The sequence below is a fragment of the Haplochromis burtoni genome, unplaced genomic scaffold (assembly GCF_018398535.1).
Source record: "Haplochromis burtoni strain Fernald_Lab_line unplaced genomic scaffold, NCSU_Asbu1 Contig_119, whole genome shotgun sequence".
NCBI classification, from domain to species: Eukaryota; Metazoa; Chordata; class Actinopteri; order Cichliformes; family Cichlidae; genus Haplochromis; species Haplochromis burtoni.
This window is the reverse complement of record NW_024582480.1, coordinates 284,347-299,389: the sequence shown is the minus strand read 5'-3', so window position 1 is coordinate 299,389 and position 15,043 is coordinate 284,347. Positions and strand designations below refer to the sequence as shown.

General features: G+C 40.1%; 1 protein-coding gene across 1 annotated transcript in view; it reads right to left on the bottom strand.

Annotated features, from left to right (window-relative positions):
• Positions 1-9,271: 9,271 nt before the first annotated feature.
• letm1 (leucine zipper-EF-hand containing transmembrane protein 1) overlaps positions 9,272-15,043 on the bottom strand; it is a gene marked incomplete in the record, with an annotated part of 30,472 nt that continues 24,700 nt past the window's right edge. The window contains 1 exon segment of the mRNA XM_042223728.1: positions 9,272-14,710.

The following is a 15,043-nucleotide window of genomic DNA, read 5'->3' as shown; positions in this document are numbered from 1 at the left end:
CCCGCCTCTCGTTTCGTGACAGCTGGGATAGGCTCCAGCCTCCACACGACCTTTAATTGGATCAGCGGTTGCGTAAACGCCTGGGAGGATGGATAGTAGTTATCCCATCAAGGTGAGTTTGTTTATTTCTTTAGAGCTCTTTAATCGTTCTTCTGTCAAGCCTGAATACACTAATTAAATCTTCTGTTTCTTTTCTAAACCTTTATTTGTGTCTAATGCATTTTTGATCACAAGCTTTAGAAAAGAAATCGTCTATTTCACCATCAAAGCAGCCTCGCATTCTTTTGCATCCCACTGATACTCTGAATGACTGTTTCTTTGCTCTCGCTTCCCTCTTGCCGGTCTCTAATTTCAAAGTGATCATTTAGAGACGGGGACAGCCTCCCCTCTCTTGCATCTGTCGTCATCGCCAAAGTCAAACACATCAATCACACATTTGTTTTTCATTTAACAGAGACGCTTTTAAGAAAGATGGAAATATCCTCTTGGTGGTGCGTCTGCCAGCTCTTCCTCTTTCAAGCCGTCTTATTTAGCCTGTTTTACTTTCCCTCCTCCCACAGCGGAGCTCCCACCACATCTGTGGTGTGGTTTGGTCTGGAAAGGAGAGAAAGAGATGGAGGGAGAGGTGTGTGTATGCGTGTGTGGTACAAGAGGGAGTTCAATTTTCTTTGCTGCTTACAAAGAGCGCTTCAGCTCTGTGTGAAACTCCATCACATCTCCCCAGACGACATGAAAAGAGGTCTTCAGATGCTCACCAGTGTGACTAGTCCCGTGGTAAGCAAGTTTACTCAGATATGATGAAACTTTATTTTCATTTTATCACACTGGGAAAAGGGGGACCCAGATTTGAATGTGGTTAGATGTACTGCAGACGGACAAAGAAGGACAGAAGAAACTAGAGCCAGAGTCATGACATGCTTTTTGGCCTACTTGACAACATTTTGAAGCACCACATGGGTGGTATATTTTTCAATCCAGTTCAGTTTTATTTATATAGAGCTGCATCACAACAACAGTCAACTAGAGGCAGTCAACTATGTTGTAGGGTGAATACCCTAATAATACAGGGAAAACCACAGAAATCAGAGGACGCTTGGTGACACTGGCAAAGAAAAATTCCCTTTTAACAGGAAAAATCTTCCTATTTAAATCCCATCGTGTATAGTGTAAACAGAAATGGTCCTAGCATGGCACCCTGTGGAACTCCATGAATAAAAGGGCAGAGAGAGAAAAGAGAAAAGACACACTGAGGAAGAAATTCAGAGTTTAAGAACAACTTGTGAAAAAGACCAAAAAGACTGTAGTCTAGGGACCAAGCAGCCAGGAAGATACAGGCACAGGTGTAACCTTCAAAATATGGATTTTAATATACCTACAAAAAGACAAAGATTATATTAAAAAATACAATAATCACTAGTGATGCTACGTCTGGCACTGAAGTCCTGAGGCCTGTGTCGAGTACAGAGAACATGTCCAAATGAACCAAACTCTAAACAAGACCCAAGAGCACACTGGCAAAATGGAAAATGACCCCTATAACGCAGCTATATTTAAGCCTTTATTTATAATAAAAGGGTGAGTTGTGCAAAAATGAATCTTCTGGAAAAATTATCAAGAAAGGCCAAAACACTTTCTGGACCAAACGTGAGACCTTCTCATTGCTGATGTGGAGTCAGATCTTTTGACATAGGAGTCTTGTTTTAGGGGTCAATATCAAGTGGCCATTCAAGGAACTGGTACGTTTCTCTAAACCTGGAGATTGCTGCTTGGTGAAGACATTTGAAACTCCAAAAAGGACTTCAAATAACAGTTCTTTACATTTCAGCATGCATTCATGGAGCATGCAAACCAGGTTACACTAGGGAAAATTGTTTGACATCATTATAATTCAGTGCTGAAATCAATGTAAGAAAGGAATACTGACTGAAAGGTGCATTGACAGGCTTGAGTTCTCTGTGGTTATTCACTGAGTCATTTCCTTTTAAAGAAATATGTCATTATCTCCAAAAAGAACACTTTCACCACTAAAGTTTAAAAAAATACTGCAATCGAGCACAAAACCACCAGACTCTGATTCAAACAGTGAGTTTGAATCATAAAGCTTCCCGCCATAAAGTCACAGAGTGTCTCCATTTTTTTCCTGGCTGGGTCCTGGCAAATTCCTCCCAAGTTATGTGCAAAACTCAGCAGGGTGACAATGACGCACTCTTCTTGCTGAGGATCACAAGGCTTGAACTTTCTCCACTTTCAGACTTGTGAATTGCACATGCAAGTGTTTTCAGCAAATGATCACATTTTTGGTCAATAAATCAAATTCTGCTGTTCGCCAGAGTGCGTGAGTTAAAACGTCATTACAGAAGTTGGAATTCTAATAATACATTTAAGAGATTTAGAGAAATTAGAGCATTTATGGGTTAAGAAAAGTTTAACTGACCCCCGGTAGTGCCAATTTTTCATTCTAGCATATTTTATTATATGATTACTGTTATCATTTTTAGATGATGAATTATGATAACACACTTTGAGGTCATGAAATTAGAGGACTCCAGAACACTATTATTTGCTTGTGTAAAATACTTTTTAGCTGTTATTCCAAATTTTGTCAGTCAGTAACACATACACATACAAAATTAGCTGTTTGCCATGTTCTTTTATTCAAAGGTGCAGGAAAAGGTTTGCAAAGTTTGATGTTAGAAATATGAGACTAAACATGCTATATATACACTATGGGTGAAAGTTGTAAGCAAGCAGGAACAAGTAAAAACTCTTTTTTGTGAAAATGTGTTTAAAATACTCCATAATCTTTGTGCGTATTAGACTTAATTCATTTCAAATGTCCATAAAAGAGTTTTTGAATGTGTTCTTATGTGAACAACTATGAGAGTTTCAGGAGAAGATACGAAACCTCTCACCTGACCATCGTCTGCCGGATGACTCAGACGTTCTCTTTTTGATTTGCTCGGGATGTGAGAGAAATGCCTCATTCTGGGTGCCGCTGTGAATTAGCCGTAATGGTGATGAAATGCTGATGACGGCCCCAAAAAAGCTTTTGCTGAGAGAGCTGCCAATTTAAGGTAGGATGGTGATTAAATGGGAACAATACAGCTCTATCGCAGAGACACCTTAAACAAGGCAGACGTGCATATGTGGACATATGTATACACACAGCATCTCCTCCACCAACCAACAACCACAGGTACCACAGTACCTGACAATGACGGGGGTCCCCAGCTAAAATTTGGACTTTTACACTTTCTCCATTTTTTTTTAAATTGACCAAAAAACAAACCTTGACAAGAAAAAACAGTGAAAAGTTGCTGCATTTTATTCTCTACAGCAGGACAGCAGTTTCAGCCCATTCTAGGGTCATCACAATGCTAGAATTTCAAACTCAACACGATACCCAGGAATCTAATCAACACTCGATACCATTTTTGACACCATGGAGAAGATTTGACCCCATCATGCAACAACAGTAAGGGCGAAGAAGTCATTTCTTGAAAAGGTTAACTTATTCATTTGGCTTTTGTCTCCAGTTCAGGACTGTTGTGACTGATGTCACACAGTTTCAGAAGCCGCATCAGGTTCACTGTCTGACTCTTAGACTAGTTTCATGACAAATCAGGCAGAAGAAGGTGAATCAGCAGAAACATCTGAAAAGCTCAGCATCAGTAAGCAGAAAGACACATTTTTGTGAGATGATGGTGGAGAACAAAACCTGACCTAACACTGGATCGAGCTCGAGTCAGAAACGTTACTTTAAATAAATGGTTTTGCTCATTTGTACCAGACTTGCTGTATGTGTGCAAACAGCATCGCTGCTGGCTGGCAAGCTTACCGGCTTAAAATGTTCTCATATGAGTGCTGTGTTTTCAGCTTGTTCTGCTGCCAGAAATGTTCAAAGTGGCAAAAAAAAATCAGTTTTTTCAGTCCCTAATTTTCTTTCAGTTGCAGAACGTGATCCCTTCTTTAGCCAACAAGAACAGATATTTGAAAAAGCAAAAATCCTGAATTCTTTGCACAAATATTGTCATTGCACATAATCGGGTCTTTGTAGTAGAGCTCAAATATCACTCCGTCTGGCTGGAAATTGAGCCTTGTTAAATATACTTACATTACTAACATAAGAGGTCATGATAAAATAATAATAATCTTTTAATTGAATGTCTTTACAATCTTCTAAAAGTTTTTCCAAACTTATCCACCTTTCAAACTTTTTTAAGGTATAAACCTCACATAGGTAGCCATCTCACTGGTGTTTGCCATCAGTAGCACACACTCATATATACCTCACTTTGAATAAATACACACATTTTTATTCTTAGTCCCAATCCATCTTATCACAAAAGTAGAAAAACAATAAAGGAGCAGCAGCCGGGTGGAGCAGTAGTGGAGGGTTTGCTTTGTTTCTCTGGTGGTTCGTCTATTCCACCCAATGATGCCACCAGACACCGAGACCCACTGGAAGTCTTAATGAGTCTCTGAGGAACGGCCGGCTGCACAGCAACCAGGAAACCCCTGTTTGAAAATAGTTTCATTGCTGCTCCTTGCACGGTTCCCTTCCAGACAAGCTAACGCTGCAAACCTGCAGCAGCCTTACCACCTGCCAGACAATGCTGGTCCCCCCCTCCCTCCATCTCTCTGCAATAAACTGTGAACTTGGCCTCCAGTCACCTGAAAACGTCATCTGCATTTAAATCAAAGTCTGTGGCCCATTTTTACTCCGGAGGTTCAGAGTGTTTCGTTTAGAGGATTTGCGTTCACGGCAGTAAATGTGGTGAAGTCTATTGTTGACTGGGATTAAAATGCATAGATTGCTACTCCAGCGGCCACTTGAGCCTACCTCCAACATTCCCATAGATGACTCCAATATGAACATGCTTACAGATTGTTTTGGTCTTTAAAGCTAGTTTCCCCCTTCATAATAAATATTTGGATTCATGTTTGAATTTTGCTGAAGCTTTGGTTGTTGCGCATCACTTTGATGCTGCAGGCTGGATATTCAAAGTTATGGTTGTCTAGGTAACATATTTACTACCAGGTAATATATCAAGCGGCAGTATCCTGCATTGTCATTGGTTGTTGCTTCAGTCGCTCACCTGGGAATCTTGTGTCCCGCCTGCTTTGTGTTGCCAACAGTTATTTCACTCATAACTTGCAGTTGCCAAATGTCATTCTGTAATTGATTTAGGTGTACTAATAGCTGTCTGTTTGTCTCACCTCTGCTATCTTGACTGACTGAACTGGACCTGTATTTCTGTGTATTCGCTTCATGTCCTTGGTTGGCACGGTGGTTGGCACAGCAAGAAGGTCCTGAGTTCAATTCCACCATCAGGTGGAAGCTTGTGGAGTTTGCATGTATTATAACATGCATGTTTGCATGGATTCTTAATCAACAGGAAAAGTTCAACTGTTAAGTTAGCTGTCACATCTTCTCTAATTTGATGATGTAATTTAAGCATTAACTAACATTAGCAAATTGGAAATTGATGCAAGTCTTAAAAACATAACAGAACTGATTTGCAACTTGAAACAGTCGTGGTGGTTTCCCAGTCTGAATGCAGCACAAAACTTTAATAAAACTCCCTTCTGTCCATGTAGCTCAAGCAGAGAACAGGAGCAGCACTGCTGTGAGACTTTTTGTTGCATATTAAAAAGAAAAGTCTGTATGTACGTTCTCTGACTGCGAGGTTTGTTGCTTAGACGTGTTCATCATCTCCCACTAATACTGATTCCTGTGAGTGACCACAGACGCTGGGTGGCCTTCTGTGATGAGCCAGGCTGTTTATGGACGCCAGAGTGAAGGTTAACTCGATGCCAGATCGCAGAGGTCACTGGAGATGGATGTGTGTTTGGTCTGGAGGGGAGACAGGCCTGGAGACTCTCTAGCTCTCCTTCTGAGCTCAGTGCAGCGTGCCCTCAAACACACACATAAAACTTAACTGAGCCATTCAACAGAGCAGCCCAGAGCTGTAAAATTAACATATACCTCAAATTTACTTGGGTACTGTAATTATTTCTAGAGAGCTGGCAACAACAAAACCTTCTGCTTTTACAGGACTACCTAATCATGTACAGTATATTTTTAAAAAGTAGGTGGACACCATTAAATTACACCCACATGCAACTGTTTCAACATTTCATCTGAAAACCATGGCATTAATTTGCTGCCATATCAGTCTTTACTCCAGTCGGTTCGAACTTTTTTCCAGATTATAGCTGCAGAGATTTTGTCCCTTTCAGGCACAAAAAAGCTGTGAGGTCCAGGACTGATGTTGGGTCATAAAGTGCTGGGTGGGACTAAGGTATACGAACCACGGTACTGTCCTCACTTGAGTCGCCATTTCAAACTTAAGTGTCGTTGGTGGCTGTGGAGGCCATTTGAGTCCAGTGAACCCAGAAACCAGCTTGAGATTATTTCAGCTTTGTGACATAACATGAGGATGAGCTTTTCGAACAATGTTCAGCTGGTTGCAAGGAACCCGAAATGCTCAAAGTAAATGCCCCACACACCATCGCACTGCCAGCAGCAGCAGCCTGAGTATTTTTACCACGATGGATCTATGCTTACATGTTGTTTATGCCAAATTCTGATCCTACCGTCTGAATGTTGCTGCAGAAATCGAGACTCATCAGGCCAGTGAACATCTTTCCAGTCTTCTATTGTGCAATTTTGTGCTGCTATAGCAAATCTGCTTAAATGTCTGATACACTGTATCATCACAGACACTCTTCTGCATACCCTGGTTTAATAATAATCATAATGCATACTTTATTGATTCCTGTGGGGAAATTACTCTGTCTGCATTTCATCCATTCACTCAGTAAAGCAGTGGGCAGCCACTAATAAGGCGCCCGGGAGCAGTGTGTAGGGACGGTACCTTGCTCAGGGGTACCTCAGGGTAGCCGTTCAGTGGATTCAAACCGATCATGGGGCGACCACGCTACCTACTAAGCTATCCCTGTCTGTATGACAAGTGGTTATTTGACTCGCTGCTCCCATTCACCCAGAGAACTGCCTGTCTGCCTGATTTCCAGAACTCCATGGATGGTGTGGGGAAATCCCAGTAAGTTTCACCAGTGTCTGACTTACTGAGCCCAGGCCATCTGGCACCAACAACCACACTAAAATCACCTTTCTTCGCAAATCTGATGCTCTTTTAACTTTAGAAGGTCATCTTGACCGTGTCTGTAGATGTAACTATAAAAGTGTCTACTGAGTGTAGTTTGGTCATTAAAGAAATCTGTATCTAAATCTTCTGATAGACATGAATGTATGCAACTACTTATTCTTTGAGCAATTCATAAGAAAACGATGACAAAAACAAATGTTAGTTGAACAAAAGGCTTTAAAATTTTGCTGGATAACAATCATCTTAAAAACAACAACAACGAAGGGCAAGCAGTCTCTCAGGTGATCTAAAACCATCTTCAGAAAACAACATTTCAGTTTCAACACTTTCAACACCCATTTTCTATTTTGCCTAATCGCTGTGCTACTAAGGACATTAGTAACAAACACTTTTATAGTTTTTTTTCCTGTAATAAAATGCAATGAAACCACAAAGGCTGCACAATCACAGTCTTTAAAAGTCGACTCATTGGCTCTTTTAAGGGATCAGCAGCTTACATGGCAACAATGATTTCCCCGGGACAGTAAAACCCCTCCCACCTAACCCTACGTTATTTAATTATTTGCTTTCAGTCACAACTCTGCTCATTTAGGACTCACAAAAACACAAGCAGTCACGGGTTTCCAGTGGGGGTATTTATTCATCCAGGCCACCAAAACACTGTCACGCCCTGCCATCTGGTGGCCAGACTGCAAAAGACCTGAGTGGCAAAACCTGTGAAATGAGCAAGACACCCCAAACCTATTTAGCACAAAAGCGTTTTTTTCTTCTGGTATCAAGTCCATGATTTGAATTAATAAAAAAAAAAATGAATAAAACTTTAAAATGGTGATTTCATTTGCATACAATTAAAAGACTAAATAAATCTTTTAAACATGAAATAGTTGTACGTCACGAGCTCTGATCAGTATGGTTTGTATCCAGTAAGACAGAAGACAGAACCACAGACAGAAGACGTGATGAGAGATTTATTGCAGTGAGTTTCAAGCAAAGTGATCACAGCACCTTCAGAACAATGCAGATGTGTCAGCTCTGCTTCGTTTAGGAGCAGTTTGCAGTACGTCAGACTACAAAGCAGCGGTGCGGTTTCGCTATCAGCAGTAAACAGTTTTCAGCCTAAACAGGGATCAGTTTCTCATTCCATAAACATTCATGTTTTGACTGCGGCGTATTTCGACTTCTTCCACAACAAATGAGCATCTCAGTGTAAAATGTGACGTGAGCGTTTCTTTCAGGTTGTTTGCAGCTGCGGGAGTTCTTGTTTCTCTTTATGTCCTCTCCCAGCTTTCCAAAGCGGTTCGGGAGCCTCTGTACAGAGACTGAACATTCAGCTGTCGTGACTGATGGAATAACAGCAGTGACCATGAATCTTTAAATGAATGGCTTTGAGCTACAACCACAGGAAAATGATGAAACCCAAAGCAAATAATTTGCTGAAGCATAATGCAGAACTCTGAAAATGATACAAAAGCAATTCAGAGGTCATCAGAGTAACTGAGTATATCAGGGTTTGTACTTTTTTTCTTTGCATCTTTATGTTCATATTTGTGAACTAAAAGGTAACCATGTAACAGCAGATTTTCTTAGTGTGTGACATAACAGGAAGTTTTCATAGACCTCACCTGCCAGGTGTTACATTAACATTTAGCACCACTGTGGTTTGTGAGGTGTTGTTTTTTTGTCTGCAGTCTCTTCACATGTTAACTTTGAGTGTTTTCAAAGCAACATGAGGTTAAAAGAAAAGAAAAAAAAATCTACAGTCGGTCAAATAATAGCTGACTGAAGGCGAACTCCAAAGATGAGCTTTCAAAACCTTTGCTATCATCTACACTTAGCACAAACTGCAGTCTCTCCAGTTCTTTCTGTGCCCAAACTAAAAAAAAATCAAAGTTTAAAGCTGTCGCTTTATAAAACAGTGATTTATAACTGCTTTGAGACTAGCTGGAAATGTATAGAAACAGCTGGTAAAGACACTTTTTTCCCCCTAAGGAGGTGGTGGAGACCAAACACTGAGCTAAAAATAGAGATACATCTTACTTTATTTCACCAGGTGGGCGTAAATCCTACAGTTGAAGTAAGTTGCATAAACAGGCAATGTACTTCAATCCAAAACGTCAGAGTCATTATACTGTAAGGAGATTGTTTGATTGTTTTAATAAATGCAGTTTTCCAGGAGATACATATGTAAACAGTGCAATGCAAGATTAAACTCCACCACTTAGAAAAGGTCCAATAGGCCAGTCAACTCAAGAACAGATGAGAAGTAATCAGACGTAAAACTGTGGCTTTTTTATGTTTACTAATTGTGATTTCTAGAATAGTGCCCCCCCCCCTTTATTATTTTTTTCCTTTACATGAATAACTTTGCTTTTGTGTGTAAAACGTGCTATACAAGTAAAGTGGCCTCAGCTTATTTTCTTTGTTTCTGGTGTCCCAGTTCTAATCTTTGTGTCTTATTGCCTTAATTGATTCAAGATATCATAATTTTTTAATTGAACCCGCATTTTTTAAACTGCACTCCCTCATAAACTTTAAAGTTTACGTTCCGGCTTTACGAATAGAATGATGAACAACTGCACATGGTGATGAATATTTTTTTCATATGCCCTCAGGACTAAAAAAAGACCCAAAAACCCCCATAATTTCTGTTCTCTAGGAAATGAGAGATAATCATAAAAGTTCACAGCAGCCACAATCCCCTTTGTAAACAAGATGTTATTGATTAATGTGTTTACAACAATAGAAGCTCCAAATAACGGCTTCATTTTAAGCACTGTAACCATAACAAGACACAAAAAACAAGGACATGTGTGAAAGCTGAGCTGCAGTGATCCCCAGGCACTGATTTTTACACACGGTCATTAATGAACTAAGCCTCTGCTGTGGGAGACCCAAAGCTTAAAAAGAAATAAATAAAAATGTTACAGTACAGCAGCATGAAGCACCTGTGAAGAGACGAAAAGACATCATCTGCGTGTCATAAACAAGTCACTTCCTCTTTCTCTTGTTTTAAGAGTACATGAAGGGCCGAAGCGTGCCACACATTCCCGGCTGAATGTTTTTTTCCCTCCCCAGAGTCAGACTGGCCCAGTCAGATCACATATTTGAGAAAATCTCACAGCTCGCTGCGGGAGCTGTGAGGAGAGCGTGAAGTATACAGGATGACAGTTTTTCAGCAGCAGATCCAACACAACAGGAGGATTCCTCACAAAGCTGCATTTACAAACCGCGCTCAGGTACGGCAGTCAGGGATCAGCTGCTGCCACGTGACATATTTACATTTAAACCATGTGTTAAAGAACACAGCTCATACTGCAGTTAAGACCTCAAAATGAGCCATCAACTGTTTTAAGTGCACACTTCATGGAAACTCTCAAGTCTGTTATTTTCATACAGCTGATCGTAGCATTTGAGATCTGCTTCTGCGTTTAATTTTGCAGCCTTCGGCAGCAGGTACCAAACTGGCAACCACCCAAATCCCTCTAACAGATGGAAAGGTGGATCATCTTAAATAACATCCTGGAAGTAATGTTTGTGAGGGGGATAAAATCAAGCGTTCTGGGATTAATAACTTATATATATCTATATATACATTATTTAACTCTATACATGAAATAAAAACTAAATAGTCTATTTGCAAAGCATATACAAACATTGTACAGCTCTGATATTCACTCCCAGCAAGAGTGACCCAGACATCTAAAATAGGTAGTTTATACTCATTAGCCTTTCACCCTGAATTCCAAAGATGCATTTTCCAAACTTGTTCATTTTACAACCCTCACATTGGATCTCATTCCCACTGAAATTAAAAAAGGCCGTACTGTGTTACAGCCAACGCTCAACAATCCCGAGGGCAACAGGCGGTTTCAGCATTGCACGGTAGCATTTAGTCTTGTCTTTGTCTCCATGAACCCGATTACAAACTGCATGCACAGAACTGTCAGCATCATCATCTTTGCGTTGCTGAAGCCTCTCAAAACCTCCCAGGCGCCTCTGTAATCAACACCTCCTCATTAGAATATTGTTCCTCCATAAACAAAAACTCCCTGAAGCAGACACCTCGCGCTTCCCGAGATCAATGCGATTTCTTCAGCTACTGGCTGCAGGCCCGAAACGCCGTCGCCGTGAGCTGGTTTAGAGATGCGCTTCCCCTTTTCGTGACAGGCAGCCCAGACAAAATCCTGACATCTACCTGCTGAACCGACTGAGGTGTAAATATCTTTTGTTCTCCGCGGGGATGTGATGAAGGATGGAAGCGGAGCGCAGGAACAAAGAGGGAAAACATTTAACTTGACTGTTACAGGGTGTCTGTTGCTTTCAGCAAGTTCAGCTCTTCTGGTTTTAGTGCTCCGATAGCAGGTGTTTACATTGGGCCACACACATTTCACATGACCGAGTTTCATTTTCAGCATTTTAAAGCTTGCACGAAAGCATGTCATACACCGAGGAACAATGTGAATGTGAATAAAGCAGCCGGACTGGATGCATAGGGCCCCGAGTATTCCCAGTTTTACATCAAATATTCAGACACATGCTATTGCAAAATTCTTTTGAACAAAACAGTGACACGAAAAAATACGTGTCACTGTTGGACTGTGCCTGAAAGCTTCTTCCTCACAGCTGGAGGATTTTTCTGCGACTAATTTAAAGTGGAGCACTGTCTCGTATTTTGTCTGTGACACAACCCGGATCGCAACCGGGCAGCAAATTAGAGGAGTCATGTTCGGCTTAGAAATCCTCTCCTCCTGCATGAAGTAGAAAATGTTTCTGTCAAACAAGGAGCCTAGACTACACAGTGTGGTGTTAGATGAGATGGACGGACTTTTGTCACACCGCGCCATCAGAAACACATTTTCTACAGTAATGTACCGTTATTTTTGAAAACAGCTAAAAAGGTTGAGAAAAAAAAGATAAACAGCAGAGTCGGCATCTCATTGTTCACGTGGCTCGCAACGGGCCACAGAAACCACTACAGCCATTAATCAGCTGTTCACAAGTTGCCTGTTTCAGAGATAAAAGGTCCGAATCCACATATGACAATTAAAGTCGCTGATTGGTTACTGTTTGCGTGATATTTCCGTTCGTTTTAAAACATTTTACGCTTCACTGCATTGTTTAGATGAGTTTTATTCATACATACTCATAACCTTATGTCTTAAATGTCTCCATTCTTTGTTATCTAACAGTTAAAAATAATCAGAAAAAGCTCTGTATAGGTAAGACTTAATAGGAAACATTAAATGACATGTAGACGTGCCGGTTTCATCACTCAGCTACACGTCTGTCTATACACGTCTCCACAACCAAACGTCTTTAATTATTTAACAGCGGAGAGGAAAGGCAAAGGTTATACTCTACGCATTTCACCGGTGCAGGCTGCATGAGTCGCAGTATTTCAACATGTCCCTGCTATTAGGAAGGTCAAATCCAAGGTCAAAGAGAGTTGATATAAGATTTGAAATGTTACTTTTCTTATTTCATTTAAGCCTTTCACCAAAATAGGGTGACTATTTAAAGTGGCCATCTGATCACGATACCTAAATGTAAAAGTCGAAATGTGTTTCATTCTCCGGTATTATTATAAAGTCTGACTAGATTTATTTTTAAAAGCATTTTTGCCATAGACCTGATTTTGTTAAAAGTTTGTTAAAATGTTAAATACAGCAGCATTAGAGTTTTTATACTTACACATTTATAGTATTTTAATACAATTTATGCTTATAAACCGTCTATAGAGCTGCCAGTCTGTAAAGTAACAGTTGTAGCGCTGTTACATCAGCTGCTATCTATAAAGTCTCACCATGCACTCAAGTACTCAACTTAAAGTCGGTTTTCTTCTTTTCTAAATTGAATGCAAACAAGAAAGCTTTAATAAGGTAGGGGATTAGAACGGCCTTATTGCTCCTGTGGAACATGGTGAACTGTACTGACTCTATGTGTGTCAAGTGCCTCCCTTCTTCCCTGCCACAATTATCCTGTTGCCCTCTCATTGGATACCGCTCATCCCGCTTCTCAAACCTTTTTCTAAAGTGCACAGTTAAATAAAGCCAATCTGAAATCTGTCACAGCGCCTGGACGAGCTCACAGCGAGGTCAGGAAGTGTCTCAGCACTAAACAGCCTGTCACCACAGAGGTGACACCAAATCCAGGGTGTTTCCCTAACACTTCGGCATGCAGGTTGTAATGGGAAATTCACAGCAAATTACCACACATTTGCCCTGGGCTTTAGTCATTTATAATATCAGAGATCACAGCCTGGGGAATGAAACCAATGCTGAAAGCATCCAAAAGATAGAGAGCAACCCACTCCCAGAAAGTCTGTACAAAAATACACACAATGTCCAGATTTGTGTTTCTCTGTAGGCCATACTGCATAAGCCACGGTCACAGGACGGACATGTGCGACCTCTGACGTAACTCACTGGACATATTTTCTTTAACTGGCTCGTTATGATAATGTAGCTCGGGTTGCAGTGTTGGGATTTCACCATCACGCTCTGAATAAAATGGGGCTGACAGCAAAGATAAAAGCTAACAGTATAAGTGCATAGCTTAGCATTAAATGATACAGAACTCAAGGTTATATTTCAGATCTTGCAAGTAAAAATAAGATTTCACATGAGAACATGTGGCTCAGTCTAAAATCCCTTTAAAATAAATGTATATAACATGATGGTTTGGGGTGAGAAATAACAAAAAAAGGCTTCACCGAGCTTTACAGATGACACACAATGGCTAACATGTTGGTGTGGATGACTTGGAAAAGATAATGAGATGTAAAACGAAACAATAAAGAAATCAAACAAAAATGAGAAATCATAATTTATTCAAAACTTGTGATTCGTTCTGCAAATAATGTTTTCTTTACATAAACACAAGATCTCAGTTACAAAGTGTTGTCATACATTTGAAATTCAACTAAAATCAAATACCCAGTCGTGAAAAAAAAGGAAACTTTGATTCAATAAATAAATAACAGAAATGTTTTCAAGCAAACTGCAGCAGGCTATACGTGGATTATCTTTAACATATCAAAAACACCGTGTCACCAGGTAAGATTTTACACTGCAATTTTACTGCAACGTCTCTGATTTCTGTCTTTTTTATTTGGTTTTCTTTTTTACAACTAGATTTCATAAAGTTCTTTGGGTTTTGTTTTTTTCCCTCTCTGAGGTTTAATATCGTGTAAGCAGATTGTGGCCTTTCTGATGCTTTAAAACACATCGAAGATGAATTTTGGACTCGGTTTTTTTGTGTGTCTGTGTGTTCAGAAAGAAGCCAAAGTGCATTTTGGAGGCGACAAAGCTGTGAATTTGCCTTGGCATCCTCAATTAGAGTCTGTGCTGAAAGATTGCCGTTTCGGACACAAACGATCCCAAAGCAATATCAATATCAATAAATTATCAATAAAGTTTGATCTTAAAAGGGGAGGCACTTTGCCTTCTTCTTGAACACAGCTTTAGAACAACTTTTAACCCTCGACATCATCAGTGCGATTTTTTTCCACCCAAAAAACTTAAATAAATTCATGATTGATACAAATTAAAACTCATATGCGAGTTTAGCTTTATTACAACCCTAACCCTTATACCAGAAGTTTCATAAACACTCCAGTTTCAAAAACTTTGAATTTTCTGGCAACTACTTCAAGGTTCAGTCTTTACTGGGTTAATGGGTCTGGCTGCACTATGACTTAAAATATAGTGAAACAAGTTTTCTACTTTTTAACCGAAAATACAGACAGAGCACATCCCCACTGATTTACCCATTTCAGCTGCCCTTTCCCTCTTTACACAGACTGTACTCTTACAGCCAGCACAAGAGAAAACTTGATTATATTTTACAAAAAGCAGCATATCGCTAATAATTTAAAAAAAGACTGGTGCAAAAAAAGAAGTGGGGGGGGG